The 19,138-nt window shown below is 42.4% G+C and overlaps 1 protein-coding gene across 1 annotated transcript in view; it reads left to right on the top strand.

The window, feature by feature from the left end:
• The window catches only part of ARHGAP26 (Rho GTPase activating protein 26), a gene marked incomplete in the record, with an annotated part of 513,022 nt that overhangs the window by 343,208 nt on the left and 150,676 nt on the right, over window positions 1-19,138 (top strand).

The following is a 19,138-nucleotide window of genomic DNA, read 5'->3' as shown; positions in this document are numbered from 1 at the left end:
GGGGGAATGGCCACGCCGCAGTCTCTTCTCCTCCATTCTCCTCTCGGGATCTTGGGCATGCACACACACGCGCCCGGCATGAGTTTAAGCCACTGGGTCCGGGACTTGAACCGCAGTCGACTATGTGGGAGTCCAGCGACGTAGCCATTACGCTAACTGCTGGTCTCTGTATTACACATTTTTTAAGAGATATTTTGCTGTGCATACACTCACTGGAGAGACAGAGAAAGACAGACAAACAGAAAGTGAGAAATTACACTCCCCTCCCTGGGGGAATGGCCATGCCACAATTCCTTCTCTTCCATTTTCCTCTTGGGATTCTAGGCACGTACGCACAAGAACCTGGTGCGAGTCCCAAGCCACCAGGTCCAGGACTTGAACTGTAGCTGAACATGTGGTAGTCCAGCACTCTAACCACTATATCACCTACTGGCCCTTTTGCATTGGTCTTTGAAAACCACTGGCCTAGCGAATGGGCCATATGCAAAGATTAACTATGAGGGAGCAGCAGTTAGTGCAATGGCCATGTCACTGGACTCCCATTTAGTCGACCATGGTTCGAGTCCTGGACCCGGTGGCTTAAACTCATGCCGGGCGCATGTGCATGCATGCCCAAGATCCCAAGAGGAGAATGGAGGAGAAGGGATTGCGGCATGGCCATACCCCCTGCGGGGTGATTTCTCACTTTCTGTCTGTCTCTCTCTCTCTCTGGCGAGTGCATGCACCCTATAGCAAAAACCTCTCCAAAAAAAGAAAAAGTAAAAGAAAAAAAAAAGATTAACTATGAGAGTTAATTGGTATTGAGAGGAGCATGATTTGCAATTTAGGAGCATATTAGAAATAGAAAAAACTCAAAAGCCATGAGTTTGAAAAAGAAATGCTATGACCATGATTAAATTAATATAAGAAAATTCTATTTTAAATTTCCGAAGTCTTTGCAATTTGATTTTGCATTAAATTAAGCTTTTAACAAATGACCTTGTTTTGAAATCATACACAAAGCATTTTTAATCATGAAAGACATCCGGCCAGCTGTCGGTCCTGTGTAAATTAGTCTATCTTCTTTAGCCTCAGTTTTTGGAGTTCTCTTTTAGTTGTGTGATTCTGTGTCGGGAGCAGGGGAACAGGAACAAGAAAAAAATTTCCAATCTTATAATTGTAGAGGGAAATAAGAGTAGATGAGTAATAAAGACTAATTTCATGGTAGTTTCCTAATGTTTACGTATTATCATGACTCCAAGTATGTTGTGTATCCCCACACATACCATTCATCATGGCTCATCGTAGCTTTATTACAGTGTTTATGCCATGCAGGAAGATCTCAAAGAACTCTTGATATATCAGGAGTAGCTATTAAAAATACCTTTTCACAGCTGGTTTTCCCAAAACACCATTGAAAAATACAGTTTCTCTTTCCTCTTTTAGAGCAATTATTTCTTTGTTACTAGGGTGTTGTCAGAGAAGCAGATCCCTGTCTTGTTTCTCTATTCAGATATTTTATCATTTAGGATGCTTTGGACTGCGAGAAACAGAAAATCCAATTCAAAATGGCTAAAACAATAAGGGGATCTGTTGTGTCATTACACACAATCCGTCCTGAAAATTGATTAATTTCTTTGCTCCTGCAGGACTCAGGGTATGTCTGTGTTCTTGCCCAGTCAGTCTCATTGTGGTGACTGGATCCTCTCAGGGTTATAAGATGGTAGATTGTGTCCTTGCACACCAGTTCTTATCCAGAGGCCAAGGAGGCATTATTTTTCATTAAGTCTCTTTTTAAGAACGAATGATGATACTTTTTCCAGATGTTCTTTTAGAAGACTTGCTGTCAGATCTCATTGGTTCAACACAATCACCTACGGGGGAAAGGGAGCCACCATGATTAGTTTGAACAGACAGGATTTACTTGAGCCACTTGTGGGAAGCATGACTATCAGAATAAAAGCCGAGCTTTGAGTTGGCAGCCCGTAGTGTCTACTGTAAGACGACTCAGTAAAACAATACAACAGAGAGCACTGGAGTCTGCGGAATGATCTCTGCCTAGCTCAGTCAAGACAAAGGGGACAAAAAGGCCAATTTGAAAGGAGCGATGAGTCTATCTGTAGTGAAGGCAAACATACACTAACTCAAAAGATTTAGGGGGTATATAAAATAAAAGAAACTGACTTTAGTTGCTGATTCCTTGTTGTTCTTTTAACTGCTCAATTATCTAATGTTTATCTTGGTCGTCTGTCATCTGCTCTGACTTTCCATAAAAGAAAGAATTCTGTGGATTGTGGGGATCTGTAGACTAAATTGTAGAGTAATACTTCCCATACAAATGAGACCTTATCAAAATACATAGATTCCAGAACCAGCAGATGGCGTAATGGTTATGTCACTGGACTTCCTTGTTGCCAACCACAGTTCGAGTCCCAGACCTGGAGGCTTGAACTCATACCAGGCACGTGTGCATGCATGCCCACAATCCAGAGAGAAGAATGGAGAAGAAGGGATTGTGGCGTGACCATTCTCCCTGGGGTGTGATTTCTTCCTTTTTGTCTCTCTTTAAAAAATATACAAATATAGGGACCAGCAGTTGGTGTAATGGCTGTGTTGTTGGACTCTCATGTAGTTGACCATGGTTCAAGTCCTGGACCCATTGGCTTAAACTCACGCCGGGCGTGTGTGCATGCATGTCTAAGATCTCAAGAGAAGAATGAAGGAGAAGGGATTGCGGCATGGCCATCTGCCCTGGGAGATGATTTCTTGTTTTCTGTCTTTCTGTCTCTCTGTTTTTCTGGCGAGCACACTCGCCCTATAGCAAAAACCTCTCAAAAAATACAAATATAAATACATATAGAATATATATAGCGTGTATATATATATATATATATATATATATAGTGTGTGTGTATATATATATAGTGTGTGTGTATATATATATAGAGAGAGAGAGACAGACTCCATTGGCAGACGTTATCAAGGGTTGAGCATCTAGTGTCTTGGTTTGGTTTTTTTTCTTATTCCTGCTTCTGAAGTCTAAATACTTGCAGGCATCCTTGCAAATCAAGAAGGATATATTGATATTTCTTTAATGTTCTAGGAACAGAGAATTGGGTTCATGTGCAAATGCCTGTGGTTTATGAGAAAGTCATTGTTTGGCCTTGGCATCAAGGAGGGTAGGCCTTGCTGGGTAAATCGTGTTCCTTAAAATTCTCAAGGAAGAGTCAAAATAAAAGGAAATGGGCATTGATTCTTGACATGAACACACATCTTACACATATGTTAATTATTCCTTCTTTGTTCCCAAGACTAGAAGATAAGCATTAGCTTAGCAATGAGCTGCTAAACACATGAGAAGAGCTAGTTATTTCTTTACCATCAAGACTCATCCAAACAAAATAGCTGTGGAATTTTACAAAGCGTATTTAAAGGAAACAGTACTTCTGAGAGGATGGCTTTCTGAGATGGAAAGCTCCTGTGAGCCTCTCTGGCTGCCTTCCCTCAGCATACACACTGCCTCCCAAACTGTTGTTCTCTCTAGTAACCACTGGGCACTCCACGGCTGCTGGTGCAGCATTGCTTAGCTTCTGGGCCACGGGTGTTGTGGCCTGATACATCCATGGAGCCACAGTCATCACATTCTCCCATCCCATTTGGCTTCTCTTTCACCAGTTTCCACCTTGAACTGATAGTACTGGTGATTTTAACCCCTGCCCATCTCTGGAATCCACCTGCTTTTCTCTGTCTTCATCACTACCTCCCAGTCCAAGCTGCCATCATGCCTTTCTCAGACTGCTTCCAAGCTTCCTCCCTGGTTGCTGTGGCTGATGGACTCCTGGCTCCCCTCCAGTCCACAGAGTGTGCTCTGTAGCCAGGGAAGTCCGAAAAGTGCAAGTGCAAGTCTCAACATGTGATTTTCCTGCATTAAAAAGAAAAGAGAAACAACAACAACAAACAAACAAACAAAACTTCCAAGGCGGCTTCCCCATTGTTCTTAAAACCGTGGATTTGGCCTCCAAGGCTTCTCATCGAGATGTGGCCTCCCAGCTCTTCCATAATTTGTAGCCTCATCTCGTGTCCCTCTTCATCATCATTGTTTTCCTACTGCAGGGTGTGAAAACTTCCGAGGCGGCTTCCCCATTGCTCTTAAGTTAAAACCGTGGATTTGGCCTCCAAGGCTTCTCATCGAGATGTGGCCTCCCAGCTCTTCCATAATTTGTAGCCTCATCTCGTGTCCCTCTTCATCATCATTGTTTTCCTACTGCAGGGTGTGCAGTAGACTCTCATGAATGTTCATTGGGAGCTGGCTCCACAGGACAGTGTTGATGTGCTGTTCAAGAAAAGCCGAATCACACATGGCAATCAGGTTCAAATCTCCGGCCTGGTCAGCCTGGCACTCAGGCAGGTGCCCAAGATCCAACTGGCTAGAGTGTTGGAGGAAGAGGATCTAGGCATGACCAGACCAGACCAGACCGACCCTGTGAAGGGTGTTGATCTCTGCCCTGCTCCCATCCCATACTCTCCCATTGCATGTGCATGCACTCACCTATGCCCTCTGTAAAAAGATTTGTTGGGCTGAAGCATGAATAGTCTCTTGACCATTTCTCAAATGTCTCTTTCCCAGCTCTGTCATTTTACCTTTGCGGTTCATTTTCTTCTGTCTGAAATGGCCCCTTCCCAGCCTCTGCCCGCCAAAGGCTACCTTATCATTCTAGCTTCAGCTCAGATCCAGCTGCCTGCAAGAATCCTTCCTGCCTCAGGTGCCCTCTTGCTTTCCCGAGCTCCCACAGCCTTTGCTTGCTCCTGTCTTAGTGCACATCCCAGGTCATTTTGTGGGACAATTTGCCAGCTGTGTGTCTCCCTCCTGCTAGAATATCAGCACCCAGGGCATGGGCAGTCTCTGGCCTTTATCTTTTCTGTTTCTTATCTAGAGGCTGCAAATAAGGCCTGTAGCCAGAGCAGCCTACTCGCGTTCTGTTAGGTTTGACCCACGTACTCATTTTCAGAGTTTTAACAGGTTTGCAACACTTTTTTTTTTTTTAAGAGAGATTTTTTTGCTATAGGGTGCATAAGCTTTAAAAGAGGGTGACTTTCCTTGGACAATTCAGGTCTTGGTGTTAACAATTGGCTCACACTAAGTAGAAGCCTCCCCTGACCTCCAGGCTGTGCCTTCCTTCTCTAGTTTGCAGTGGTTCCTAACAATCCCTGTTGTTTCTGTGCCCAGTTCTTCCATGTTTCCTACCTGCCTGTCACCCTCCAGCCTACGAATCTGCTTACCCCAAAAGAGGAGCTCGATGCTTGGTGATCACTTCAATGAACAGGCAGATTTGGGCTCCGAGAGTTACTTCCCTGACCAGTTCTTCTTTTCTGCTGAAAAACATTTATTATTTCTGATAGATTAGCAGTCCCTAGAAGTGGGAGGTGCTGCTTCCAGGCCTATTTATATATGTATGGGGCAGGGAGAAGAGTGTATTTTTTGAGACTAAGAATGAGATTCTCAGAGGACCTTTTCTAGCTATTTTTGGCAGAGCCAAAGGAAAATCTATTTAAAGGGACACTGCAAAGAGGATAACCACACATTTTAAAGCGAATAGGCAACTGAGCACTTTAAATTAATGGAAATACAGACGAAGAAATCAGAGATCAACCCTTACCTAGCCTAGCTGCCAGGTCTTCATTTACTTTCACTGTAAAAATGTCTCTGTTCTGTGGCTTTCTAGTCTTTAGGGTTGGAAGAAGGAAAGAGACAAGTTCAGTTCAATTTTTTGCTGTAAGAAAAAAAATCAACAAGATTTCTGAATTCAAGGAAATCAATCTTCCATGTCACATGTAACGCCCATTCTGAAAGGGGAAATGCTTGACTTCAAGCTGTTGATGCTTGGCAGTCCTAGAACTCCTTTGATTTGGGTCTCTTGTTTGTTCCACTTCTCTCCAGATTTCTTTATTTCTAATAACTTCCCAATTTTCTGATTCACCTCTTCTTTTTCTTTTTCTTTTTTTTTTTTTTTTGAAGAGATTATTGATATAGAGCGCGTGGGCTCGCCAGACAGACAGAGAGACAGAAAGCGAGAAATCACCCCCCGGGGGGATGGCCATGCCACAATCCCTTCTCCTCCATTCTCCTCTTGGAACCTTTGGCACATGCGCATGCGCGACCTGCATGAGTTTTAAGCCGACGGGTCCGGGACTCAAAGCGCGGTCGACTACATGGGAGTCCAGCATCATAGCCATTTCGCTAACTGCTGGTCCTCTCCTCTTCTTTTTCTGAGCTCACGGGGTCACCCACGTAGTTCCCTCTCAAACTCGGAGGAATAGAAGCAGGACACTATATTATTATTATTTTTTCCCTTTCTGAGTTGCTGCCCATTTGTTTTGGTCATATTGATGAGTGAGAGTATTGAGAAGCGAGAACATGCCTTAGTTTCTTCCTTCCTAACCATTTGCAGAGCCTGTTTTTCTTAGGCATGTGTCCTGGGAGCAGGGTCATCAGTGTCTCTCTGCTCTGATGAGCAAGGGCACCTAATGGATCCACTGTTCTGGACGTTGGTCTCTCTCCCTACATCCCCTTTGTCTGGTGTGGTGAGTGCTATTTGGTTATCTGTGACACTCATTGTCTCACATTGATTGGTTTCTCATCAGTTCTTTACAACTCTTGGAGCTTAAACATAGGGGCTGCAAACTTCAAAGTATTTTAAGGGCTGAGAGCATAGTGGGTAAGAGAGAATGTTCCGAAGCCAGACTGCTTGATTTTGATCTCATCTCTTTTGTAACTCTGCATGAATTATGTATGTTACTTCTCTATCCCTGAGTTTCTTTATCTGAACAAGGAGCTGATGATAATTGTATCAGAAATGTTTAAGTTAGCACATCAGATTCTCTGGCTTCTCCTCTCTGTATTACAGCCACCGTTGCCGTGGCTAGCTCTGTGTGGCTTCCAGCCCACTTCATACAAGTGCAGTCTGATAGCTTGTCACTTATGCACAGTCCTCGTGTTTCCTGTCTCTTACCTCCCACTCTGAGGGGCAGGATGCAAAATGGCATCCTCACTTGTATAACCAGGAAGCAATGGGGTGTTAAAACCCTTCAAGGAGAAAATTTGGGGCCGATGGGTGATGGGGTTTGGGGATTCTAAGAAGCAGTCATTATACAGCCTCTTTGAAGATACTTCTGAAGAGGTCAAGCAAGTGGGCCCTTGAACCAGGTGGTGGCTGGCTTCTCTGCTCCTTCCCCCTAATAATTCCCTAATAAAGACGTGTCATCTAAGTCCTTATTTACTTCAGTCTCCTCTCGCTAATGTAAAGCAATGCCTGTCTGGGCCTGGGGGGTGGCATTAGCTGCAGCACAGCTGGGCCCACATAGGCAAGGTCCCGGGTTCACATCTCAGGAGCTCCCTGAACACGATAGGCTCATGCACGCAGGCCTATGCACGCAGGCCTGTGATCTGGGCTGGTGGGTGAATTGTGGCCTAAGGGCCCTGTTGGGGGTACCTGTCTCTTTCTCTTTTTCTGTTTTTCTTTCATGGAAGAAATAAACTTCAAAAAATAATAAAGCCTGCCTTCTTAAGGGTTGTGAGGGTTAAATTTACTAAATCCACATGAAGCTATTAGAAGTGCTTAGTGCATGATATACCCTTTGTCAATGTTAGCTTTTGCAATCTGTTTAAGAAATTAGGGAATGGGAAAAAGAGGTTTGTGGAGCTGTGCTTAAGGTGAGGGAAGATGGAGAGATTATTGAAGTGATGAAGCCAAAACAAGTTCCTTTTCACTGACTACATGGGGTGGGCGGGCTGGTTTGTTTTCTTTTTCTTTCTTTCCTTTCTTTCTTTTCTTTCTTTCTTTCTTTCTTTTCTTTCTTTCTTTTCTTTCTTTTCCCAGAGGTTTTTGCCTTAGGGTTCATACACTCTCCCGAGAGAGAGGGAGACAGAGACAGTGAGAGGGAAAGCGAGAAATCACACCCCATGGGGTATTGGCCACAGGGCAAACCCATCTCCTCCATTTTCCTTTTGGGATCTCGGGTACACACGCACGCTCACACACACACATACCCGGCAAGATTTTCAAGCCACCAGGTCTGGAACTCAAACTGCAGTCAGCCATGTGGGAATTCAGTGACGTAACTGCTACACCTGATCTGCTGGTTCCCTGCATGGGAACATAACAGTCTTCATGATTATGTTATTGGTAAGCAAAATGCTAAAGGCTGAATGCTGAAAACATAGCTCATACAGCTCTTGTCCACTGAGGAGATTTCTGTGTGTGCATATGTTTATTTTTGCTCTGCTTTTGTTTTTTTTGGCAGCTCGTGTCGGTTTTGGCCCCAAGCACTGAGCATCTCACCCTTCTTAGCAAAAGATGAGCCAGTACAGGGCCAGCTGGGAGAAAGAGCTATTCATATCTGGTTTCAGGTCCTAGCTGACACCAAGCCTCACACTTCCCTGTGAGTATTCAGGGCTCTTCATGATTCAAATGCCCAGTGGAACAGTGCACCTGTTTGAAGGAGCGAAGCTGTGTGGGGCTGATTTCCCCAGGAGGTGAGGGCCTTCCTCCCCTCCCCCTCCTGCTCTTGGTGTTGCAAGACTGATTTCATCTCAGAAGCAGCTGTCTTTGCTGCAGTTTAATAACTCTTAATTTCCTGGAGGGGGATGACACGTTATATCACGAAGACTCATCTTAGTCTGCATGGTCTGGAAATTTCCACTCATGTTTTTGATCTTTGAAATGTTTCTTTTTGTGGGAGAGTTTGACTTTCCTTCTGTCTTACTCAGTTTCACTGCCCTCTCAAATGCCGTTCCTGGATTAAACATTACCATTCACTGTGGAAACAGCTCTCTCTTTGCCCTTCCCTTTACCCCAGAGTGCAGTCTTCATGTGGATTTCCTTCCCTGTGTTACTGTACTGAAATATTAACCCACACTCTAAGGAAGGCTGTGCATATATATTCAACTCTGTTGTATCTTGTTAGTTGCTTATTTCACTTTTATAGTTTAACTCAAAGGAGGAGTTGAAGAAACATTCAGGTGGTTAGAATTTGGACAGCAGTCCTTCCTGCTTCCTCACATACGCAAGAACCTTTTTCTTCAAGCAGTTTAGCATCCCGAGTTAGTGTTTCCAATTTGGTATTTTAAATGTAAATCGTTATTTCTTGATTCATTTCAGTAGATGGGCGAGGAACTCAAAATGTTTTGTCTTGTCGATTTGCTGCAAATAGATCTTCCTGTGCATTTAGGATTAGGTGGAATAAGATAATTATTTTCTTAAAGTCAAACTAACTGTCCTTCTTGGGTAATGCCCCCTCTTCTGTGGCTGAGGTTGTAGTAGGTACTCTGCTGATATTCTTGGTAGGACCTCATTCAATAGAAGAGAGGCAAGTAATTGAACATTTTCCAAGGAAAAGTTGAGTGCCATGATTTGGAGGATGCTGGACAGGTAGAAATATCAGGCACTCACAAGAATGTTTACTAAACTCCAGTTTTTTGCCTTAGAGAATCCTTGTTTTATATTAGAAGCTTCAGACATTGGCACAAATACTAACTTTATGGTGGGTCTTGTAAGTGCCTAGATAACCCTGTTATACATCATTATGCAAAGGATGGGGCTATCATAATAATAAATGCAAAACAGCAAGCATAGCATTCAGATATTCCGGTAATGGCTGATTACACAGCCAGCTTCCCCAGGTTGCTTGATTCTGTTTTTGCATGAGCTAGCTCTTTATAAAAACTGGAATTCCCTTCACCACGTGTCTTTGGACAGGCCCTGGACCCAGAATCATCTCTAGGGGTATTTGGTGGAGTGAAGGTGCTAGCTTGGTTCACTCACCCCCAGAACTTGGCACATTTAAACATGTTTAAGATATTAGGCAAATGGGGGTTTCCCCTGTCAGGCCTATCTTTTGGTCTAGCTGGCTAGTTGGGCTTTCTTTTTCTCTGTATTGAAAGATAATCTTACCATTTTGCTACTTCAAGAACCACACTTCCCTTCTCACTAGAACTGCCACATAAGCTGCTTTGCATGCTACATCATTATGAGCTTGCCTTCCACAACTACCATGCTCCTACATGGTCGCTCTCCCCAGCCTTAGCCAGATGATGAGCGAAGCAAAGAACTGACAGAATGTTGACTACCCCATCCTTGTCATGTCATTAATGTATTGTCACTTTTGACATGAATCAACACATCAGAAATTGTGGTTTTAGTCTGATCTTACCCAACTGAAACCTAAGGCAAACTTTATTCAAACATCTTGATGTTTTCTGCTGCTTCTAATGGTCCCCATTAGGGGGTGAGGGAGATCCAAAAGTAAATCCCCAGGAAATGAGTTCATAAAGGACTCAGAATAGTGTCTCATATTTAGATAAAGCCAAAGTAAAAGTTCTAAAGTGAAGCACTCTCAGTTGTAAAAATTCTTTTATGTGCTAGTTACTGTTAAAGAAGACTGTCCTTTCTGTCTGTCTGTCTGTCTTTCTTTCCTTCTTTCTTTCCTTCTTTCTTTCTCTTTAAAGAGAGATTTTTTTGCCATAGGGCTTGTGTACTCTCTAGAGAGACAGAGAAACAGAAAGTGAGAAGTCACCCATCTCCGGTGGTGGGGGTGGGGTGGGGCGGGGAATGGCCCATTCTCCTCTCGGGATTTTGAGCATGCACGCACATGCACCTGGTGTGAGTGTTAAGCCACCATGTCTGGTACTCGAATCATGGTCAGCTGCTTGGGAGTCCAGTGATGTAACCATTATGCCATCCACTGGTCCCAAGGAGGCTATTTTTGTATCCCTGCGCTTCTTGGGATTTGACAGCCTGCTGGAGACATGGCTCTCTAGTGTTATTCATAATCTGAAGAAGCTCTGATAGAGCTGACTTGGGTAGAGCTGGACTGATATAAAGAAATAGAACAGCCCAGGTGGCATCATTCATTTCAACATGTACTCATTGATGAGATCGCTATGGACAAGGCACCAACTTCTCCAGGATGCTAATTATTTATTTCTATTGGGGGGTAATTGGGTAGAGTATAGACCCAACAGGCAAGCGATTCTAATCCTGTATTTTTATCAACAAATTTTATCCATAATCTTGAGCTAATTTTAGTGTTGGCCTTCCATTTCTTCATCTACAAAATGAAAGAGAGTATTTTTGTATCTTTTTAAAAAGTACATGTACACACACACACACACACAGCATAGTCAAGGAAGACAGTCTAGGAAGAGGGTCACCTCTATCTTAATTTGGCTTCTTTCTTCTTTCTCCTTTTTCCTTCTTTCTTCCTTTTCTTCTTCTTTTGTTAGAGAGATTTTTGCTATAGGGCACATGCTCTCGCCAGAGAGTAGACAGAGAGAGAAAAAGTGAGAAATCACTTTCAATCACTTATGGTCATGCCACAATCCCTTCTCCTAAATTCTCCTTTTGGGATTTAGTGCATGCACATACTTACATCTGGTGTAAGTTTCAAGCCACCAGGTCTGGGACTTGAACCATGATTAGTCATGTGAGAGGCCAGTGCTTTAAGCACTGTGCCACCTGCTGGCCTCTTAATTTGGCTTAATTTTTGAATTTTTATTAAATAACTATGTGTGCGATTTAAAAATGAGACCAATGGACTTTGTGACTCTGACCCCCTTTTAACTTTGAAGAGATTTATGACTTCTTGCAGCAGGACTGGATCAGACAGTTCAGGGTAGTCGATCCTTGGTTATTCTGAGACAGAATCCCTTTTGTCTGCCTTTGCTCCCTGTCTTTTGTCTGCTGCTTTGCACATTTGCATGGCTTCCCAAGTGTGGGCAGCAGCGAGAAGGAATACATTTTGAAAAGTGGTGCTGGAAATGGAGATAAAACTTGTTAACTTGAAAAGGGTTTTGTGGATTTTTTTTTGGTTTTGTTTCTATTTTAATGAGTATTATGAGTATTACTAGTGACTTTTAACTGTACCAGGTTTTTGTTTGTTTGTTTTTCTGACTTCCTGAGCCATTAGTTAATAAAATGTGAGTTGGGGGCCAGCAGATGGCATGGTGGTTAAGGTGCTAGACTCTTTTTTTTTTTTTTTGGAGAGGGTTTTTTTTTTTTTTTTTTTTTTGCTATAGGGCGCGTGCACTCACCAGACAGACAGAGACAGAGAGACAGAAAGCGAGAAATCACCCCCTGGGGAGATGGCCACGCCGCAATCCCTTCTCCTGCATTCTCCTCTCGGGATCTTGGGCATGTATGCACATGTGCCCGGCGTGAGTTTAAGCCACCGGGTCCAGGACTCGAACCGTAGTTGACTATGTGGGAGTCCAGAGACAGCCATTACACTAACTGCTGGTCCCTAGGTGCTAGACTCTTACATAGCCGACTATGGTTTTAAGTCCCAAACCTAGGGCTTGCTTTGTCACTTCCCCAACCCTATAACCCCAAGCACATACGCCCTATAGCAAATTTTAAAATACTAGTAAATAAAATTAAATAATTATTTAAGAATAAATAAACAGAAGGGACCAGCAGTTAGCATAATGGCTATGTTGCTGGACTCCCATGTAGTTGACCACGGTTCGCGTCCCGGACTTGGTGCCTTAAAACTCACGCTGGGCGTGTGTGCGTGCGTGCCCAGGATCCCGAGAGGAGAAGGGATTGTGGCGAGGCCATCCCCCTTGGGGGGTGATTTCTTGCTTTCTGTCTCTCTGTCTCTTTCTGTCTGGTGAGCGCACACGCCCTATAGCAAAAACCTCTCCAATCAATAAATCAATCAATCAATCAATAAAATGTGAGCTTTACTGTCATGTAGAACTCATTTAAAATAAAAGAACATAATAACAAACTACATTTTTTTTTTGGTCCTGTTCCTGCATTGTTTCTTTATGTCCAATTTGACATATAGGTGCTATGAGGGTCCACGAATTTTCATCCTTTTTCTATTCTCTCTTTTTTCTACTCCTTCTCTCCCAACTTTTCTGTCACCCTGAGCTTTTATCATGTCTCTATATACCCAGCTCTGCTAGAATAGGAATCAGAACTTACTATTACTGTGTTTTTATGACTTACAAGCTAAGAATGATTTTTGACATTTTAAAAGTAATTGAAAAAAAAAATCAAAAGAAAGAATACTATTTTGTAACACTTGAAAATTATATGAAATTCAGATTTCAGTATTACGAACTTTCACTGGAATGGAGCCATACTCCTCTATTTACGTATTCTATATGACAGCCTTTGAACTACCATGGCAGGTTAAGAATTTGCAAGAGAAACCATATGGCCTGCAGAGACTAAATATTTACTATCCAGTTCTTTAGAGAAAATGTCTGCTAAAACTCCTATGGTTAGAGACGCCTTTTTCTTTGAATGGCATAGACTTAAGACCTCTTCTCATGTGGATAGCTTTTTTTTTTTTTTTTAAGAGAGATTTTTGCTATAGGGTGTATGTGCTTGCCAGAGAGACAGAAAGCAAGAAATCACCCCCTAGAGGGATGGCCATGCAGCAATCCCTTCTCCTCCTCCAGTCTCCTCTTGGAATTGGGGGCATATGCGCACATGGGCCCTACATGAGTTTTAAGCCATCGGGTCTGGGACTTGAACTGCAGTTAGCCATGTGGGAGTCCAGTTACATAACCATTACTCCATCTGCTGGTCCCTATGGATAGCTATTTTATCAAAAGCTGACAGCATGCCTGCCTGCTAGGCACGTTGTGCTAGCCCCAGATATCTGAAGATGGATGTGATACTGTCCCTGCAGCCTGGAGCATGGACACATCCACAGGTAAACTCATTATGTCCTGTGTGCTAGTGCCAAGGTGTGAGTTAAGTGTGCTGGGAACTCCGCTTGGAAAGGAAGGAAGAGAGGAAATGGTCATTAGATAATGGGCAATAGGCCTGGATAGCGTAAAGCTGCATTTTTTCTATGTTGGTTACTTTTAATTATAACACTAGAATTGTTCCATTAAAGTTAATTGTTACCTAGAAAAAGAATTACGATTTTAACAAGTGTGCCTTTTAGCATTTTAATTGTATGTAAACATTATTGCTTTTTTATAGGGTTACCACTTTACAAAGCTATATAAACATTAATATGTAATGATTTTAATTTATAATCATGAAAATATAAAATTTCCTTTAAAGAGTAATTATTTGCTGTCCACTGATAAGCAAGGGGAATAGACTCTTAGGTTACAATGGCAATTTTCATTTGCTTTAAGTTTTTGTTTTTAAATATTTAGGCCACAGCCTAGTGATTAAGGAAGTCAGCTCACACATGGCCCACCATAGTTTGAATTGCAGTCCTGGCAGCTTGAAAATCTCATGGAACGTTTTTGTGTGTGCGCCTGAAACCCCAATAGAAAAATGAAGGAGAAGGGATTACAGTATGAGCATCCCCTGATGGGGTATGCCTTCTCTCTCTCTCTCTCTCTCTCTCTAGGGAGCATATGCTCCCTCTGGCAATTAAAAAAAAATCTACTGAGGGAGTGCGCAGCAGGGATTTCTTTCTACACTAACATTTGGGAATTATTACTAAGGGTAATATTGACTAAGAAGCAGTTTTAAAGTTATTTCTCTCTCTCTCACACACACACACACACACACACACACACACATACACATACACACACACACACACACATACACACATACACATACACACACATACACACACATACACACATACATGCATACATACATACATACATACATAAGGGTTTTTGCCATACAGCATGTGAGTTTGCTAGAGACAGAGAGAGAGGGAAAGTGAGAGATCCCTGGGGGGGGGTGGGGGGATGGCCATGCCACAGTCCCTTTTCTTCCCTTCTCCTGTTGAAACTTTGCACATGCACAAGTCCAGGACTCAAACTGCGATTGGTCATGTGGGAGTCCAGCACTTTAACCGTATACTGGCCCCTTAACTATATATGTTTTGAAAACAGTTTTCTTTTTCTTGTCATCTTTTATCATCTTTTATGAGGTATGTAGAATTTTTAAAAGTTCTCCAAAATAATGTGAAGGAATTCTTCTGATTTTCCAAAACATGCCCTTTCTTTTTATTAAAAAGCAAAATAAACAAAAAGCAAAATGTACAAAAAAAATTAGAATACAATATATAAAAATAATTTGGAATATATATATTTACAGGTTTTGCTACAGCTTTTTGTGTATAAGTTTATACATATCATGGGTCTTCAAATATTTTATGAACAGTACATACTATGGAAAAGCTTGCATAAATTTCCATTTTTTTTTGCACCAAATAAAACTCATACTTTAATTCCATTTTATCATAAACTTTTTGAGGTCTCCTTGTAGGTAGACATATATGAGTATTTATATGACAGTTAACATTTATTATATGTGTTCTCTCCCAACCCTGGCCAGTGTTAACATTGCAATCCTCTTTTGCCCCTCCTGTTTCATTCCCCCAGTGGAAAGTATTAACATGAATTTGATTTTGTATCCTTTTAAACTACGTTTTGCTATTTTAATTCCGATCTTTTTTTATGTCCAACTACCGCATCTGGTATTTATGTGCATGTTGCAGTTTCCATAAATGGTATCAGAGTGTACTCTCATGTTTCAGCTTGTGTTTTTTACTCGGTTTTACATTGTTTAGATAAATGCTATTTCAGTCCTCTAAATGTGATGTAAGTGTGCTATACATTATTTATCCCTTTCCTCATTGATAGATAACTAAAGGTTTTCTTTTCTTTTTTTTTTAAACCATTATAAACAATGCTGCAATGGACATGCTTTTAAGCATCCTTGTGCATGTGTGTGAGTTTCAGCAAGATGTATACTTAAGAGTGACATTGCAAAGCTTGGCAAAGCTTCTGTTTTTGAAATATTGCCAAATTATTCCTTGTAATGACTTAGTTGGTTTCTATGCTTGTCTTAGTCCATCCTTGCATTACTAACGGGAATACCTGAGCCTGGATGATTTTATAAAGAAGAACAAGGTTGGACCAGCCCTGTAAGCCTAGTGGCTAAGGGAACTAGATCCCACATGGCCAACCACACTTTGAATTCTTTCTAGTCGGCTTTCATAGGCCTACACCTATATGTGTATGCCCCAAATCCCAACAGAATGGAGGAAGAGAAGAGAAGGGATTACAGTGTGACCACACCCCACTGGGAGGCACTTTTTTCTCTCCAGTTCTCTCTGGCTAGTGCTCATGCTCTCAGGTAATTAAAAGGAGAAGAGAGATTTCTTTATAAACTCATGATACTGATGGCTGGAAAGTCCAAAGGCCTAGGCCTATGTTCTGGCCAGTGGAAGCACAGAGATGGTGAGTGTTTGCAGACAGAGAGGGAGCTTCCGTCAGTGCTCTCTTTTATAACAACTATCTCCCAAGATAACTAACCCCTTCTCGTAAAAGTTAGAAGTCACTGAGTCTCAAGAGGCTTCAGTAGTCTGTTCATGAGACCGTTGCCTCTGTGATGTAATTGTCATGAGCCAATCACCGCTGAGTAGGCCTCTCTAAATCCAAAGTTCCAAGCCATGAGACTTTGAGGGACAAACCATCTCCCAAACCGTAACAATGGCTGACAAGGTGTTTCACTTTGGAGCATAGCTAGATAGTGGGACAGAATATTTCCAGTAGCACCTCTGGTATCCTCATAGTGCTCTGAGTTCTTTAAAGGTGAAGGTGATAGTCACTGTTGAACCTCAACTGTAAAAGATGTAAGCATGATAGCTAGACTCTTAGGGTTGGCATGGAGGTTGGTGGAATGTGTGCCAGGCCAAGAATTGGCACAGCATGACTGGAGGCCTAGAATAGCAGAGAAGAAAAAAGAACCACGGACCCAAAAGGGTAAACCTCTTCATAGGATGACAGATGGGCTAATGTTGAACCACCCAGAGAGACCTGACACAGAAACACCCCAGCACCTGGCCTTCTTGTTGTCCTCACCTGGGCTTTGTAGGTCCTATTTAATCTAAAATGTAAAGGCTCTTAAACCTCTGCTACAGACCTTCATAAAATAGCCCTAGCATCCCAACGGTCTAGCAGCTGCAGACAAAACTCATAAAGGGCTCACTGCTGATGACCAGAGCACCTGGCTTAAATAGGTCACCATGGCTGTGGGATGCCACCTTTTATGGCTTCCAAAGGTGTGATAAAACCCTGCTACCATCTTTGTGGAAGTCTCTTTTGATGATGAGTCTGACATTTTTGACTGGTTTGATGAATTTCTAAAAGTGAACTGAGCCAACAAAGGATGTCTGCCTTTCAACTCTGGGTCAGCACAGCTGTCAGGATGACCTTGAGGGATGGATGGAAGGCCAGGAACATTCGTTGCTCTCTGACCTCTCATTAATAAGAGGGAGGCCTCTAGCTGATGGTGCCTGGGTTCTTGTCTTCTGGGGTACAGCCTGAGCATGTCTTCAACGCCCACTCTGGTTTTCAGTAATATCCTTAAGCCCCCAATTGCCTCTGCCCTTTGCTTTCTGCCCCCTAAAGACCTAATTATTCTCTGCATGACCTCTCATGTTTTACCATCATTGAAATGATCCAACAGACACCTTTTCCTTTCTTCTGTGAATCAAGAGAAAGAAGGAAGGAAGGAAGAAAAGGGAGAGGGGAAAGAAGGAAGCAAGGCAGCAAGTTAGCTAATGAAGAGAGAAAAATATTTAAAAAGATTAGGTTTCTGCATTGCACAGCCAGTAGCATTATAGTAACTCAATAAAAGAAATGAAGTTGAACTGCAGGTAAAGTAAGTTGGGTCACCAAGATGAAGTGTTAGCTGGACTAGTATTAGGGTCAGGCAAAAGAAACACCTGGGCACCAAATTTAAGGAAGCAATAACCTGCAACAGTCGTGAAAGGAAGGGCTTTTTTGAATTCTGCACCCTGAATGTGTCTCTTGCTTCCCCCTAGCCCATGCCCTAGCTGGGTTTAAATTCCCCTTGGTGGTGGTGGTTGCTGGCATCCAGACCTGAGTTCTTTCTCTCATTCCCTCCACTATGGACAGTGACCAACAGTTAAGAACAGATTGGCTCAGTTCATCTTCACCTTGCCATCTCAACTGGAAGTTTATAGCAATCAATGGGGACAAAAATTTCAAATACAGAATTTGGATTTAGCAAGAACTTTCCCGGAATGTATCTTGTTGCTCAGCATGGAAATTGAACATTGTTCTCCCCCCTCCCCTCCCCAATTAACATTGATAACTGAAAGCAAGCTTTGTGTAGAACTGTGGCAAGATAAGAACAGGTAGGCTTGATTTGTTCAGGCAGTGTTTAAGACTGTCTTAGCATCTGAGCTCTTTGGAGATGGCTCTCTGGTGAAACAAGTGGTTGTGGTGGAGCCATTAAACTTACATAGCATTTCTGTTCCAAGGAAATCTTCCTTCTAGTCATACACCGGATGTCCTGACCATGATCTGCAAATGCAGAGCCTGAAGGTAATTTTTAGTTGAATCAAACAAGAACAATATTAACTGTGGAAAATGTTCTAGGGTTATTCATTTCTCTTATCACTGGTTTAACTTTTCATTTGGTTTCTTGTAACCAATCTGCTAAGACCTTCCCCTCCCTCCTCTTTGCCATCTTGCACTTGGGAGAACTAAGCTTAATCACATCTAAGTGCAAAGCCAATATGGAAAGAGTAAAGGGACAGGAAGGCACAAAGGATCTATATAGTATATAGTTGGACAGCAAAACAAATTAGATAGAACAGGCCTATGAAAATAATTGTTTTTTCCTATTCTAATCTACTGTGAAGTAAGCACATTTTCCTTCAGAGACTGATAGAGCAGAGTCCTCCTCATCTTTCCCCTTCTCGGTTTTTATTCTCCTACATGTCTATATACCTTTGTTTGCTGGCCATCTAAACTTCAGCCTTTGCTACCAGCCGAAGACTCTTTGGTGTTTGCATATAGCATGGGAGAGAGGCAGACAGGGAGATCACCCAGGAAGCTTGCCATCTAAGACTGGGTGGCCATTTCAGAGTTAACTGTGTTGTGTAACTAATTTGATTATCACGTTTAACTGAAAACACCTGCAGGGTCTGCCAGACAGCATTCAGCCAGCCCGGCATGGTCAGCCCTGCACAAACCATTCTCACTATCAGACAGGATTAACTGAAAGTGTTTTTAAACCTATGTGCCTTGATCAGGCCTCAAGACAAGCACTTGCATCGTCTCTGTGGCTCCTCAGGATAGAGTGAGGATGTTCACAGGACCTGTTTTGCCTTTGGATATATTTCCCTA

This window comes from Tupaia chinensis, unplaced genomic scaffold (assembly GCF_000334495.1).
Source record: "Tupaia chinensis unplaced genomic scaffold, TupChi_1.0 Scaffold000132_1, whole genome shotgun sequence".
Lineage (NCBI taxonomy): Eukaryota > Metazoa > Chordata > Mammalia > Scandentia > Tupaiidae > Tupaia > Tupaia belangeri.
The sequence above is the reverse complement of the archived record's forward strand: the minus strand, read 5'-3'. Positions and strand labels throughout refer to the sequence as shown.